This window comes from Myotis myotis, unplaced genomic scaffold (genome assembly GCF_014108235.1).
Source record: "Myotis myotis isolate mMyoMyo1 unplaced genomic scaffold, mMyoMyo1.p scaffold_m19_p_13, whole genome shotgun sequence".
Taxonomy (NCBI): Eukaryota; Metazoa; Chordata; class Mammalia; order Chiroptera; family Vespertilionidae; genus Myotis; species Myotis myotis.
The window spans coordinates 5,563,363-5,579,230 of NW_023416317.1; the positions used below are offsets into that span (position 1 = coordinate 5,563,363).

The following is a 15,868-nucleotide window of genomic DNA, read 5'->3' on the forward strand; positions in this document are numbered from 1 at the left end:
TCTGGAATAACAAAATGTCAACATTTCTGTGTTCTTGAGTTGCTGAACTAGACCATGTTAGGTAAAACCAGTCTTTGTTCAATAAACTTTAATGATCATTTAATACTTAACCAACCAAAAAAACTATATTACTAGATAAAGAAGTAACTAAGATTCTGGTGAGATTTCCTGGTTTGGTACATTTCAATGCTGAAGCTTCATTTTCCAGGCTGTTTGATCATCAAGATGGTCAGTGCATGAATAGATGCATTTCTGCATTAGTGTTATTTTATGTTGATTAGGCAGTAATGAGTTTTTCATAACTCACTCACATTCATTAAGTTATTAATGAGAGATAAATGCTGGATTTGGTGGCAAAACAACAATAATGTTACATGTAGAAGACCCAGAAAGGAAAAATCTTGATTAAGTCAAGTTTTTTTTAAAGTAATGCTATTTCTTGTTTTTGTTCAAACTGGGAGGAAAAATCTTGATTAAGTCATTTTTATTTTTGGTAAGTAATGCTATTTCTTATTTTCAAACTGTAATCTAGAATAATATCTATATTTTAATCTTTTATGATTACAATAAAAACTCATTCTCATTATAGAAAAATTGAAAAATGCAGAAAGTATAAAGCAAAAAATAAAAATTAACCATAATTTTACCTCCTAAGGAGGTAAATGATAATATGTGCATTTCCTATGCTATTTTTGTGCCTACTTAAGATTAAAGCATATATGTCGTTTTTATTCATCATTATATTATAACCATTGCCCCATCTATATATATAAAAGCCTAAGTGACCATTACGACTGGTTGACTGAACAACCAGTTGATGCGCACCGTCCCCCAGAGGGCAGATGCTCAATGTAGGAGCTGCCCCCTGGTGGTCAATACGCTCCCACAGCCAACCTCCTGTGATCCTTCCCGCCAGCCGGCTGGCCCCCAACTGTCCCCAGATCGCCAGCCAGGCTGAGGGACGCCACCCATGCACGAATTTGTGCACTGGGCCTCTAGTTTTATTAATAATTCTTCAAAAGTGCCATTGTAATAGCTGTGTAATAGCTCAGTGATAAATGTGCCATAATTTAATTAATTTTCTGTTGAGAAACATTCAGACTTTTTAAAAATAATATTTCACTACCAAGAATAATTCTGAGATGAATATCCTTAAACTTCTTTATCAAATGTCTAATTAATTCCATAGGGTAGATTTCTAAAGTGGGATTACTAGGCTAGAAAATATGAACTCGTATAAGGCTCTTGTAACAAATTGCCAAATTGCTTTCCAGACAGTAATTCACACTTCCACCATCAGGGTAAGTACCTGTCTCATCACAGTCAAGTTTTTAACTTTAATTTTGACTAATTTAATAAGCAAACTTTTAATAGCATTATTAATAAACATTCCCATGGATTTATGGGTTGTGTTTTCTTCTGTGAAACATAAATTCACATCCTTCTGAGAACAAAAGCATGGGGCATGGTACTGAAAAATGCTTGCTTGAGGCTCATTGAAATTAACTTTAGAATAAATTGTACACATACTCTCCTATATAAACCAGTCCAATACTATTTACTCTAGTTGGAGAACAACTCTAAACACTAAAAAATAAAACCAAACTCTTGTGAGGGAAATCATACAAAAATTTTTTCAATAAATCTTGAAAAGAAGAACATAGCAATCAAAACTCAGAAGCTATTTTAAAAAGTAGGAAATTGGCTTCAGATTCAAAATTTCATCACAAGTAAAAAATATATTCCTGATGGTTCAGAACATAGTTATTGTTATGATTTTTACAAAATCCAAACGCAAACCCTGTCTTGCCATAGCAGACATGAACTTGCAACCAGGTTAAGATAGCTGTAAGGGCTCCCCACGCCTCCCTTCCCGCTCTGTGAAGTTCTTGTGGGCCAGGCTCTTTGATCTTGCTGCTCTGTTTGGATGGCTTCAATTGTCAAAGTCAATACATGGTTCAAGATGTGGGCTTCAGCCACAGCGATCTCATCTACATTCCAGAAGCAAAAAGCAAGGTGGGACAGACAACGAGGAGGGGGTGAAGGACATGCTCTGGTTGTTTCTAAGGAAGATGCCCCATGAAATGTCCCCATACATGTTACTGGGCAGAAGTTACACACCCACACTCAGCCATGAGCTCATCTAGGATTCCTGGGTCCTCTCACTTGGGAAGGGTGGGAGAATAGATATTGAGAAGATAACCAGCAGTTTTTATTACCTTCCTGCTGATAATAAGCAATGTTTTGTTAGCATCTATGCCTTTGTATTTCCTGATAGGTAGGACTGAGGTATTTTGTGATCCTCAAAATGCACCCATATTAAACAGCTAATTCCACCTATGACAAGCAGAATTATTAGTATAGACCAGCCATGGGCAAACTATGGCCTGCTGGCCGGATCCGGCCCATTTGAAATGAATAAAACTAAAAAAAAAAGACCGTACCCTTTTATGTAATGATGTTTACTTTGAATTTATATTAGTTCACACAAACACTCCATCCATGCTTTTGTTCCGGCCCTCCGGTCCAGTTTAAGAATCCATTGTGGCCCTCGAGTCAAAAAGTTTGCCCACCCCTGGTATAGACAATAATATTTTATCAAATATTATAGAGTTAATAGAAGATAATTTATAATACTGTGCATTTTGCTTCTCGCATCTCTTCTGCTCCTAGCTTTCAAGCAGAATAAGATAACTTTGGGTGCTCTGAGTCCAAATTCACTTCATTATAGCATGACATGTCATAGCAACGTGTCCCGCAAACACATGAGGAGCCTTCCGGGTTCCCCGCAGCAGAGCATCCCCTCTACCTGGATTCTTCCTGGCCAAGTTGTGAGAATTTAGAAGTAACAAGAAATCTGCTATTCAATTATTTTTCTTTAAAAGTTGATGAAGACTTTATAAATTATCTCCATTTTCTTATAAGACTCCAGGAAGAAATTCATCTCAAGGCCCCAAGAATAGCTCTTTCACCCATATGTTCACCGACTGGTTTGATTATGTGTTGGCATTCCTGCTGGTTTAATTTCACCAACATTACTTACCATTCATCAAAAACCACATGCAGAGAGCTTTACCAAATAACCCAACAAGGCCTTGTGTCGACATCTCCTCCCATCATCTGTCACCTGGATGGGCCCCAGAAACAACTCAGACACCAACAAGGACCCGAAGCCACTGTGGCAATGATGCATTCCCTCATTCAGTGCCTCAGACTTCTTCCCCAGGGCCTTGGGCATGTCAGGGCTCTGGGGCCTTAGCAGTCATGTGTGGGTACCCATATCAGCGTCCCAACTAGCAATTAGGGGAAACGTGGCTAAAATTTAAACTGCCAAATATTTTTTCTCCCTCTTAGTGACTATTTATAACAATATAGCCCTTCTACATTTGACCAAAAAATTTATTTTGAATGTGTATTTGGGGTTTTTGTCCTTCCCAGATTCTCCTGTAATAATAATATTAGATTAAATCATAGAAAATACCAAATTCTGCAAGTATTACTTGAGATGACTTCATGATTGTATTTTATGGTCACTGGTCTTTGTGTCTTCTGAATGCTAAGTTGTCTCAAAGACAACCCAAATTGGGGTGTTGGGGAGGTGTGCAGTGTGGTGGTGGGGGAACCTTAATTACAACTTATGAAAATAAAAATTTAAGACTTACTTTTTAAAAGAGTGAGTATTATTTATAATCATTTAAATTATATCACCATGATGCGGGCTGTCTTTCATCATTTAGTTCTCCTTCTGGAATGTATCTTTCTATTTCTACTCATTAGCATGTTATTTCTTCATTTAAATGACACTGATACAAGTATCTAGCCATGGATAATATTTCTTCCTTTTTAAATGAAGTTGCATTAGGTTATAAATAGCTGATGACTCTCCAAACTCCTCTAGTTTATGGGAGAAATAATTTAATAAGGACTTGGGTTGCTTTCTGTAGCTTTGCTAATGCAAATGAGTAATGTGTATTGATTTTTCATGGTGTGAAAACTCTTTTTATTCATCTTGTGCAAGAAAGTTTGTTAAAGAATTATTAATGATGTGATAATTGCTTTAAGATCTATGCCCTAATTAAAACAGTAAGTTCTTTATTACATCTTTATTTTAATTAGATGTACAGAGAGACAATAATTTCTACAAGAAACCCTATGCAAAATAAAATTACCTCCTTCAGAAATGCTTCAAGCGCTCTGCAGCGGTGCTGTGCGGAGAGGACGAGAGAACTTCCTGAAGAAAAGCCACAGTGGCTCCACTGCCCCTCAAATCTCAGACGCCTCCAGCTGAAAGTAATAACCTTAAACAAACTGTTTCACACCTTTACTTATTTTATTTAGCACATTTTATTTTTTATTGAATTTATTGGGATGCCGGTGGTTAATAAAATTATATAGGTTTCAAGTGTACAACTCTACAATACATAATCTGTATATTATATTGTGTGTTCAACACTCAAAGTCGAGTCTTTTTCCATCACCATTTATCCCCCTCTACCTACCTCCCTCACCTCCCTTTCCTTCTGGTAATCACCATACTGTTGTCTGAGTCTATGAGGTTTTTTCCCTTTAATCCCTTCACCTTTTTCACCCAGTGTTGGAATCCCCCTGTTTCACACTGATAGTGAAGTACAATTCATCTATACTAATACATTCTGCCTCTACTTTTTAATTTAATGTCCAGTTCTTAAAACTAAATATATTTTTAAAAGTCTGAAAAGCTCAACTAAAGACTAGAAGGAAAATGAACTTATTGTCACAGAAATTACCTTAGATCAACTTGAGTCAATTTGTTTCTGCAGTTGTACTTTGCTGTTTCTTCAATTTGCAAGACGATCCTTTTTAATTTGTTCTGCATTGCCTGTATAGAAAAACCACAACCAAAATCAATAACTGCCTTCCATTTATCATGCCATTCTGTTCTCTCTGCCTTTTTGTCTTCAATTTGTATGTGTGATTGACTGGGGCCGTGCACCCACGTGCATAATTGTTCACATTTGAGTGCAGATCTTGGGACAATGGGTTGGGATCTTTCTGGACTTTTATTTAACCCTCAGAACACCCAAAACCAGGAAAGCATGACTTCAACTTTATAGAGAAAGGAAGTGAAGGTTTAAAGCTGTGATCATTTGGACCAGGGGTCAGAAAATTATAATCCATGGGCCACATCCAGATTGTCCCCCCAGGTTTTATAAATAAAGTTTTATTGGAACTTAGACACCCATTTGTTTAGGTGTTGTGTATGACTGTTTTCTTGTTACAATGGCAGTGTTGAAGAGTATAGTGAGAAAGTGTCTGACCTGCAAAACCTAACATATTTATTACCTAACCCTTAAGAGAAAGAATTTGAAGATCCCTGGTCTGAATAAAGAGCTCGGAATTCCTCTCACAATCACATCTTCCATTCATCAGATCCCATTGTGTTCCACGTTTCAAATCGTCCACCTCCGTCCTGGCCAGGTGGCTCAGTTGGTTGGACTGTGGTGCTGTACACCAAAAGGTGCGGGTTCTGTTCCCAGTCAGGCCTCATAGTTGGGTTTCAGGTTTGATCCCCTGTGTGGGTGCATATGGGAAACAACCGATGTTTCTCACATTGATGTTTCTCTCTCCCTTCCTCTCTCTCTAAAAATTCATTAAAATATTTAAAAACAAGACAAAAAACATATACTCAGGTGAGGATTAAAAAAAATCATCCACCCCCTTTTTCTAGTGTACTTTTAGAACTTTATTTCTTTACTAGAAGCCTGGTGCATGAAATTCCTGCACTGGTGGGGGTTGTCCCTCAGCCCAGCCTAAACCCTCTCTAATCTGGGACCCTTTGGGGGATGTCTGACTGCTGGTTTAGGCCTGATCCCTCTCACAATCCAGGACGGCTGGCTCCCAACCATTCGCCTGCTTGCTAGCCTGATCACTCCCTAACCACTCCCCTGCCAGCCTGATGGATGCCTAATTGCTCCCCTGCCAGCCCAATCACCCAACTGCCCTCCCCTGCCAGCCTGGTCACCCCCAACTGCCCTCCCCTGCCAGCCATCTTGTGGGGAGGACCAGGATCTGCCCGGGGGGACCGGGATCATACCCAACTGCCCTCCCTGCCAGCCTGGTCCCCCTGCAACTTCCCTCCCCTGCGGCCTGATCACCCATAACTGCCCTCCCCTGCCGGCCATCTTGTGCAAGGGTGTGATGGTCAATTTGCATATCACCTCTATATTATGCAGTGGTTCTCAACCTTCTGGCCCTTTAAATATAGTTCCTCATGTTGTGACCCAACTATAAAATTATTTTCGTTGCCACTTCATAACTGTAATGTTGCTACTGTTATGAATCGTAATGTAAATATCTGATATGCAGGATGATCTTAGGCGACCCCTGTGAAAGGGTCATTCAACTGCCAAAGGGGTCACGACCCACAGATTGAGAACCTCTGTTATATAGGATTTATTTATTTTGCCACTCTTATTATACTAGTAAAAGGCTTTTTCCTATGAGCAACATCTCCTTTCTGAATAGTCAGAAATAACATCTCTCTAGTCTATTTCTCTTTTAGCTGTCTGTTATTATTTAACTCTGATCATGTTATTTAACCCAATATAGCATTTTGGACCTCAGCTAGTAAGAGGATTGGTTATAGCAAAATATTGCCTCATATTACCTCATCTTATAACCTGAATTTCTTCCTTTAAATTTCCCACAGGACAACAGTTATTTGGCTGCTGGGCAAAGAGTCACGGGTATTTACAGTTTAGAAAATACAGCAAATAGCACATAATAAACATTAGATCAAAGAAGCACCATGTCCAGTCAGAGATCCTATACTTCCTTTCATGTAGAGAAAACGGAGAGCTGTGAGGTTGGGAAGGGTGTTGCCAACCCAGGACACAGTGGTCAATGAATCATTTAATACTAAATAAAAGCTCCTTTCTCACCGACGCTGCTCGTTTTGCAGTAAAAGTTGCCCAGCTCCAGAATTACCTTCAGCAAATTCAGTCACATGAACTAATTTAGGAGGCTTTAAAGAGCCAGGCCTATTTGAAGAGTCCCTAAGAGGATTTCTACAAGAGAAGAAAAAGACCGGAGAAGGTCTGATTAGTCAAAAAGGGTTCAAAAGTAGTAACAATGGAAACATTTTAAGATGTTCAAGAACCATTTAAAAATAGAATATCCATACTGTAGAACACTATGTACTAGAAATGATATTATAGGAGAAAATACAATAATAAGGGGCCATAGCAGGTTCTTAAATGTATATGTTTAATTTTATTATTTAATTTTTGAAATATACATTATATATATATATATATAAATTGGAAGGTATATATCACAGTAGTAATATTGGTTATCTTTGGGTGATGGAGTTATGACTAACTCTATTATAGTTTTCTCTATGCTTTTCAATATTTTCCCAATAAGTATCTATTAGTTTCCTAATCATAAGATGTTTCTTTTTATGAGACAGAAAGAACACAAGTAGAAATGTTATGGATAATCTGAAGAGAAAAACAGATATTTTCTCTCCTATGTAAAATTAAAGAATTTTGGTGAATGTGTTGTTTCCACCCTAGGATTTGGAAAGAATATTAAAAGCAGATTGATTTAACTGAGATGTGGTAAGAGAAAAGGTTCAGGTTGTTTTCAGAAACATTGGAATAAGCAAATACTGTTACTAACTTTGAAGGTCCTTGGGACTCCCTAAAACTGCCCACAGACAAAATTCTTTCTTGTTTGCAAGACTCAGTTTAGGCGATCCCCTTGGTCAAGACAGTCTTGCTTACCCTGGTCTTCTTGAACCAACTAAAAAGTTTCCTCTTCCCTATTCCCTAACCCCTATCCACATTCCCACTTTTCACGAATCAGAATTCCCTTCCAGAGCCAGTAACATTTCTATAGGGTTGGGCTTACTTTTTCTTCCTTCCTTTCTTCCTTTCTTCTTCCTTCCTTCCTTCCTTCCTTCCTTCCTTCCTTCCTTCCTTCCTTCCTTCCTTCCTTTCTTCCTTCCTTCCTTCCTTCCTTCCTTCCTTCCTTCCTTCCTTCCTTCCTTCCTTCCTTCCTTTTCTCTTCTCTTCTCTTCTCTTCTCTTCTCTTCTCTTCTTTCTTTCTTTCTTTCTTTCTTTCTTTCTTTCTTTCTTTCTTTCTTTCCTACCACATTGAGGACAAGACCAGCTTTAAATCATAGACATAATTCCAGTGCTCAGAGTAAGTATTTGAATTGCCCATAATAATCAAATATGTCTGCTCAGCAGAATTTGATTTATTTTGGCCTTCCAGCCCAATTCTTAGATATGCCCCACCCTCTTCATCTCCTGTCAAACCTGTTAAAACTGAGCCAAGTTCATGGCTGGGAATGGAATGGGTGCTGGGCCAAAAGCTGTACTTGAATATATTTGCCTAAACCAGGGGCAGAGAACCTTTTATCTGCCAAGGGCCATTTGGATATTTATAACATAATTCTCAGGCCATAGAGACTTATCAACTTAAAAATTAGCTTACTATATTTGGTCAATCATTTAACTAACTCACCCCTAGTGCCTTGGCAGGGCCAGACCGAATGATTTTGTGAGCCTTATATGCCCTCAGGTTGCACATTCCCCACCTCTGGCCTAAACATTCGCTTTCAACAATTTTTGAATAAACTGATGCAACATTTAAGACTAAGATGAAAAATTACTGGAGGAAGCAACAAGAACTACTAAATTGAAACATTAGTCTTTGTCCATTAGACTCTTAGGGAATATAATCAAATGATCGTGCTATTTTGTAGACATTATCCTTCACCCAATACACCACTGGCCATGCCCAACCCTCTCTCACTCCCCCGGCCCAGTTTGGAGGGCTTTCCCTCACCCTTTCATGGGTGGACACTCAAAACTTACTCAGCCTGGACCCTATTGCATCTATACTTCCTCTGCAAATCTGACGAGCCAGTGCAATTCCCAACTTGAGGATTTTGTTGAGATGTTCTTTGTGACCTAAGAAAACTGTAGTCTCTCTGGGGAATAAGTTTTAATGCATAGCTATAAAAACAAACTTAGCTATTTAATTTTTAATTCCTCTAGTTTCTTATTTTTGGTCTGCTTGAACAAGGATGGGCTGGACTCCTACGGACACCTTATTAACCCTACCACACATACTCTCCTCCCAGGAGTAAAGGGTAGAGCAAATTGGGGGATGAGGTGAGAGCAAGGTTTGGAGAGAGAAGCTCTTGTTAAAGCAAGTCAGCACTGATCTGTTTGTGGAACACCTGTTATTCTTGGACTTTTCCAAGTAAGTCTAGCATGTTATTCCTAATCAGCACTAAAAAGAAAAATCGCAATTTATTGATGGCTAATCAACCAGGCTGATGCCTTACCAAATTGTCATGATTTTCTGCTGTCTGTTGGTATAGGGTGATCCACTAGATTTGTTGACCAGACACCAACCACAAAGCATTCCTAAGTCTTGTATCTGCCTCCAATGGAAGTGAAATCAGAAGTAAAGCACAACAAAAACTCAGACAGTCATCTTGAGAGGCAAAACACACTCTGTTTTCGCATAAATTCTGTCTGTTTAATTTGCATGAGTATTTGGGGGTATGAGCAGGGATACGCTCTTTAGAGAGAGTAGGAGATTACATTTCGTAGTGGGTCCCCATATTTTTCTGTGTGGAAAAGGAAGATTTATAAGCTTGTGATCTCTTATAAATGACATTCTTCATGAGGCATGACACATCTTTACTATATCCCCTTCCTTTGGAACTTTAACCCAATGTGATTTTTATGGACAATTACATTAGGAAAGATATAGCAGTAATAGTAATAATGAGCATGTGCAAAGTGTTTGCTGCATGCGTGCCAGGCACTATTTGTGGTATTTTACATATCTTGCCTATTTAAGACCACTGTCATTAGTACAATTTGACTTACGTGGAGGAAGCTGAGGCACAGGTAGATTCCTTCAGCGTTCAGCAGCCTTCAGTGTCAGAGCCAGGACTGGAGCCCAGGCAGTTTGCTGGTGACCATTAGGCTGCACTGCTTCTTAAATGACAGCTGAGAGGTTTTCTCTCCCTCTTATATGATTTGCAGGCAAAAGCCAATTCAAGAGACAGTTACTGAGATTCAGTCACATTGGGCACTGAGTTAAGTGCTGCGGCATATTTTTTTGAAGAAGTAAACCCATCCCCTAATTTTTTTCCCTTTTAATGATGTGGTTATTTCTTTGTCTTACAGACTCTTTTCTTTCTTTTTTAAAAACCTTTATTGTTGAAAGTATTACATATGTTCCCTCCCACCCCCGCCGCCATTGACTTCTTCTAGCCTCCCCCCCCCCCCCCCCGCTACCCCAGGCCTTCACCACCCTATTATCTGTGTCCATGGGTTATGCATACAAGTCCTTTGGTTGATCTCTTACCACCCACCCACCCTCCCTACCTTTCCTCTGAGTTTCAACTGTCTGTTTCATGCTTCTATGTCTCTAGATTTATTTTGTTCATTAGATCCACATATCATGTGATACTTAATATTTCTCTTACTGGCTTATTTCGCTTAGCATAATACTCTCCAGGTCTATCCATGCTGTTGCAAATGGTAAAAGTTCTTTCTTTTTTATAGCTGCATAGTATTCCATGGTGTAGATGTGCCACAGCTTTTTTATCCACTCATCTGCTGATGGGCACTTGGGCTGTTTCCATGTCTTAGCTATTGTAAATTAAGCTGCTATGAACCAATCTTTCTGATCGGTGTTTCTGATTTCTTAGTGATCCCACTTCTAGGAATATATCCATCCCTTATTTTAAATTGCTTAGAGTTTAGCAGGGAGATTAAGACAAACATACAAAGTATAACTTATAATGTAAAAAATGTCATTACATAGAATGAGAACACTGCAACAGTCCAGAGGCAGACCAAGTTGCAATGGTCTTGTAACTGCGGTGACTTTGCCTTCTATTGCATTTTCCAACCTCCGATGTTGAGAAACAGGACTTCCTTATCAATTGTTGTGCCAGAGCAGGGCTTAGTCCATCAGAAGTTGTAACCTTAACCCCAAGCATGTGTTGAGTCTAAGGTTTGTGAAACATGCTTTAGTACTCGTATGAAGTCACAAAACAAGGTGAAGGTGAAGGCAGGGACGGCTCAGAAAGTGCCCATTAAGACTGTCTGGTACCTATCCAGTTCTTTTATTTACCATTACTATTTCTCTTTCTCTCTGTCTCGCTCTGAGTCCTTTTCATTTCCTAGATATAGGAGTGTAGTGTTCTTTCTGGTGTTTGAGACATAAGCTCAGTTTGTCTGTCCTCTGAAGGGCCTTGAACATTTCTGACAGTTTTGGAACCTTAACACGACCCAAACTGTTATGAGATGACATGTGGCAGGCACTTAGCACAGTGCCTGTCACAAAGGAAGGACTTAATTATTGTTGCTTATTCTCTCTCTCTCTCTCTCTCTCTCATTGTCATTTCTGTTGGTTTCCAACCCCCAAAGCCATTTCCACCACACCCTCCTGAGTTGCACCATGTGATAAAGGCAGAGAAAGTGTGTTTGTAAAGACAACAGTATAACCAACACTTGAAAAACTGTAGGTCATTTGAGAAAAGTCCAAATTGTCGAGTTTGTCTGAAATATAGAATGAATTAGTGGGCTAATTGTGGATGTGGACTGTGAGGTAAAGGCTGGTGTGTGGCTGTATTTTGTAACTGTCTAACATCGGAGTCACTTACATCTGAAACAAGACATATTCTCTGAGAACAATGTGAAAAGTGTGGTTCTTTAATATCATGGGCTTTTGTTGAAGCTTTTATGAAAAGTAACAAAAATGAAATTATATCTGAATTTTTAATCTACTTTGCCTGTATATCTTGTTTCAGGCTCATTTTACCCAATAGTGCAGCTGGCCTCTTACCAACAAGTATTCAAGTCAATTTGAATATGAATCTCAGTAAAACATAATTAGATGCATCTAGAAGAGCATAGCTAGCTGTCTAACACATTCCACAGTTACATTTAAATCTGCTGTTTTGGATTATTTACAGCTCTGCTTTCAGTTATTAAAAATTAAGGTTTAACTTACTAAAATTCTGAGTTTGTGTTCAAGATGTTTATCCTGTAAAGCATACCAGCAGTGTGAATGATCCCAGTGCGCATGTCAGACTCTGTGGTGTTCTAGGGCAGACATTCAATGCGAGTGATGGGCGGATTCCATTTTCCCTGGCTCAAGGCAAATATGTAATTAAAAATGTCGATATTCATAGTTAAATATGACTAGCTGATTTTGTGAAGGAATCTATTTTTCTCTGTAAAAAGCTTGGAAAACATGACTTAAAATTCCTCAAGATTTCTTTTGAAATTCTAGTCTATTTAAAAACAAGAAAAATAGTAATAATCACCTGTATCTGTAGTAGATCACACTCTAACACTTATTAATAAAATAGTAACGTGTTTAAGTACTTACACACTTTATTAAAACGCAGTTACCAATCTTGTTTCTTCCAAACACAGCACTTGATGGACCTAAATGATCAAGCTCTTGAAAGAACAACACATGTTCATGAGTAACTTTTTGATCTCAGGTATAAGCAGGTGGAGTCTGTCACTGTGAATTACGGGTCAGCGAAAAGGCCAACCATAAGGAACAGTCTTCTTTTGAATAGGAAGAACATATTTATATCAGAATAAAAGAGTACCCCAATCCATTGCCATGTTCACAGGTGTAACATATCTTCAGTCTTCTGTGCTCAGGGTGGTAATATCAGATGAAGGCTGTGGAAGGGGTGGTGGGGGGAGGCGGGGAGACACGCCTGGCAGATACTAGCAGAGGATGGCCAGGGACCAGCAGAACAGGGATATCTCCATGGAGGCCACTGGGGAGCAGGGAACAGGAATCAGAAGGTACTGGACACTCTTCTCCTGTTGGGGAGACACCTTAGCCACGCCTAAGCTACAAATCTAGGAAGAGAAGAATCCAGAAGCAATTAGACTTAAATACCCCCAAGAAACAGTTATTTAAATGGGTTCACATTGATGCGAAATCTGATATTTTAAGGGAGTGATGAGAAATCCTATTTTGAGAGAGTAATGGGGTGTTTTATGTTCTCATTCTACCTTCCTGTGTGGGCATGCTTTGTCTTTGTTTCAAGTGCTTCATCAAGTTCAGGGATACAGGAGGAGAACCCAGATTAGGGTTCGTGAAGGAAGTAGCGAGGCCTGGGAAGGTTGCCTCAAGGAAGAGTGACTTGAGTGTTATCTGAGTTCAGGACCTGGATGATGACAGAGGAGTCCCAAAGCAGTCCTCCTCACTCCTCGTTCAGTGCCCTTCACACCGTGCCATCCAGCCAGCTGCCTGCCGCCTGCAGCCGCCTGCTCACTGCCTGGCACCTCCAAAGGAGGCATATTAGCAAGGTTGCTCCTGCAAGAAAAGAAAACCTGACTGATTGCGGATTTGATTGTATTATCTGAGAGCTGAACAGAGTGGCTCAGAAATCCAGTCAGGAGGAGAGTACATGCCCTGGCCAAGTGCTCAGTTGGTTAGAGTGTTATCCTGAGACACCAAGGTTGCAGGTTCAATCTCTGGTCAGGGAACATACAACAATCAACCAATGGATGCATAAATGAGTAGAAAAACAATCGACATTTCTGTCTCCCTCTCTCTCCCTTCCCCCCTTTTTTTTAAAATGGGGGAGACCATACATCACCAAATGTAAAGCTCTGGATTGCATGTGAAACATGTTTTGGTGATATGTACTAAACAAACCCATGTGGAACTAGGAACATGCAAAGAACCGCTCACTCGTCCATCTCTTAGGAAAGAATATGTTAGAATAACATGAGCAATGCTGACCTTCTAAGGGTCTCAGGACCCAGCAGACTCAGCGGACTCCGTCCCACAAGCTAAAAGCTCTGCTTCCACATTAGCCGGGACCTTGACAACATTTTTCTGATAAGTGAGCCATCAGAACAAGAAATCAGAAAAGCAAACATGCTTAAAACTGTGGAACCCCGGAGACACTCAGATGAGCTTTGGCCGTGGCTTTGGGAGCTCCTTGTAGAAGTGAGCTTGCCGATCCCAGCAGCAGGCCAGCGAGGTCCAAGTGCAGGGGCCCCTGGGAAATGAGTTTCTGTTGCCCACATACTGACTGGAGTCACCTGTTGACTGAAGAGTGACCAAGATGTTTTTCTGATGTTCTTGTCATGGTGGGCCTAAATGCTCTGGCCAGAGTTTAGAGATTGTTTTGGATTGTGAAGGTCATTCCCCCTGGCTTGGGTCACAGTTTGGCTTCTGGAACAAAACAGAATAGATCTCACAGACATTGTCCCCTGGTCCCCAAGCTCCTGCTTCCTCCAACTCACATACACAAAGGATTTAGCTGGCCCCTTCTTCACCACCCCCAAGTCAAAATTAAGTTCTATTACGTAGTTCCCCTCATTGCTTCATTTCTCATTTAAAAAGTCTTTATGTTTGGACTTATTTTCATTTATTTTTTAATTAATGTCTCTTATTTATTCATTGCCTGTTGACGCCACTGTACTCAGTACTGGAGAAACAAAAATGCACAGTCTCTGGCCTCATAGATTCACTGTGAATTTCAAGAAGTCATTACACACACGAGCCCATAAATAATTCAACATAGGATTTCATATTTAATAAGACTGTTGAAGAAATTGACAAGTTGTATGAAATATTAGGGTGAACAAGTTATCAAGAACCTGGAGAAAGATCCAGGCACAGAAACCTATGGGGAAATTCTGAGAATCGAGGAACTTTCTAGTCCGTTAGGACAAAAGTTCAGGTGTGTCTGTAACCTAATTCCATTTCAGGAGTGGAAGCTTGCCTAAGCCTACATTTCAGAAATTTCCCTTAATCATAAAATACGCCAATGTCCTCCCAAGTATGGCACAGATGTTACCCATGGTAGTTTCCTCTGGGCATTGTTTTGAAATGTCATTAAGTTACAAGTAACAGTGGTTTAAACAAGAGGCATGTGAACACGGTCCATGGTGAGTCACCCGGGCTGCTGCTGTAGGCCCAAGATGTCATTAGTGCCTAGAATTTTTCCTTTTTCTGCCCTTTCTATTTGAATATGACATCTGCTTTCGAGGTGACAGTTATAAAATGGTCCTGGAGATGAAAGTAGTGCTCCGGGAACATGGCAGCCGGCAGGAGTGGATGAGGGAGAGAGTGTGAGTGAGTGAGGGGAGAGAGGGCGAGTGTGTGGTGATGCACGGGTATGTGTGTGTGTGTGACGGACACACGCAAATACATGGAGGCTAAATAGCATGTTACTAAATAATGAATGGGTTACCAATGAAATTAAGCAAGAAATTAAAAACTCCTTGGGAACAAATGAAAATAAACACACGATGATCCAAATACCTAGGGGACAAGGCTAAGGCAGTCCTAGAGGGAAGTTCGTAGCAATACAGACCTCAAGAGACAAGAAAAGCACTAATAAACTATCTAAATTCTAACCCTACAACTAATAAAATAATAAATAAATAAATAAATAAATAAATAAATAAATAAATGGTCCTGGAGCTCCATCGAAAGGCGTGTTTCAAAGGTATTTTTTCCAGAAACCCTAGCCAGCCTCTCTGCTTGTGTCTCAGGGCTTCACACTCTACGAGGGAGCCCACCCCTGCTCCCGGGAGAATCAGTTAGCGACGTTCCAAGGAAAGAAAGGGCACTGGGTTGCCTGCTCTGTCACCCGCCGCTGGGTCCCCCGGAACATGTTGGAGCCCCTTAGCGGGGAGGAGGGTGTGGGAATGGAAGTCGAGTCAAGCAAAGGAGGCCAACCTCGGGGACTCCCCAGGAGGCCCAGGGGCCCGCTTCTCCCTGGCAAACTTCACGAGAAAATGGTGACTCACCTTCAGAAACTGCTGCTCACAAGCATCATCACGTTTTGGGATGC

General features: G+C 40.1%; 1 long non-coding RNA gene across 1 annotated transcript; it reads right to left on the bottom strand.

Moving 5' to 3' along the window:
* Positions 1 to 4,837: 4,837 nt before the first annotated feature.
* On the bottom strand, positions 4,838 to 12,451 carry LOC118668556. The gene is made up of 3 exons (XR_004971685.1): positions 12,415 to 12,451; positions 6,967 to 7,046; positions 4,838 to 4,858 (listed from the first exon to the last, which is right to left on the bottom strand). It is a non-coding gene; the product is annotated as an uncharacterized LOC118668556 (long non-coding RNA).
* Between the last annotated feature and the right edge of the window lie 3,417 nt (positions 12,452 to 15,868).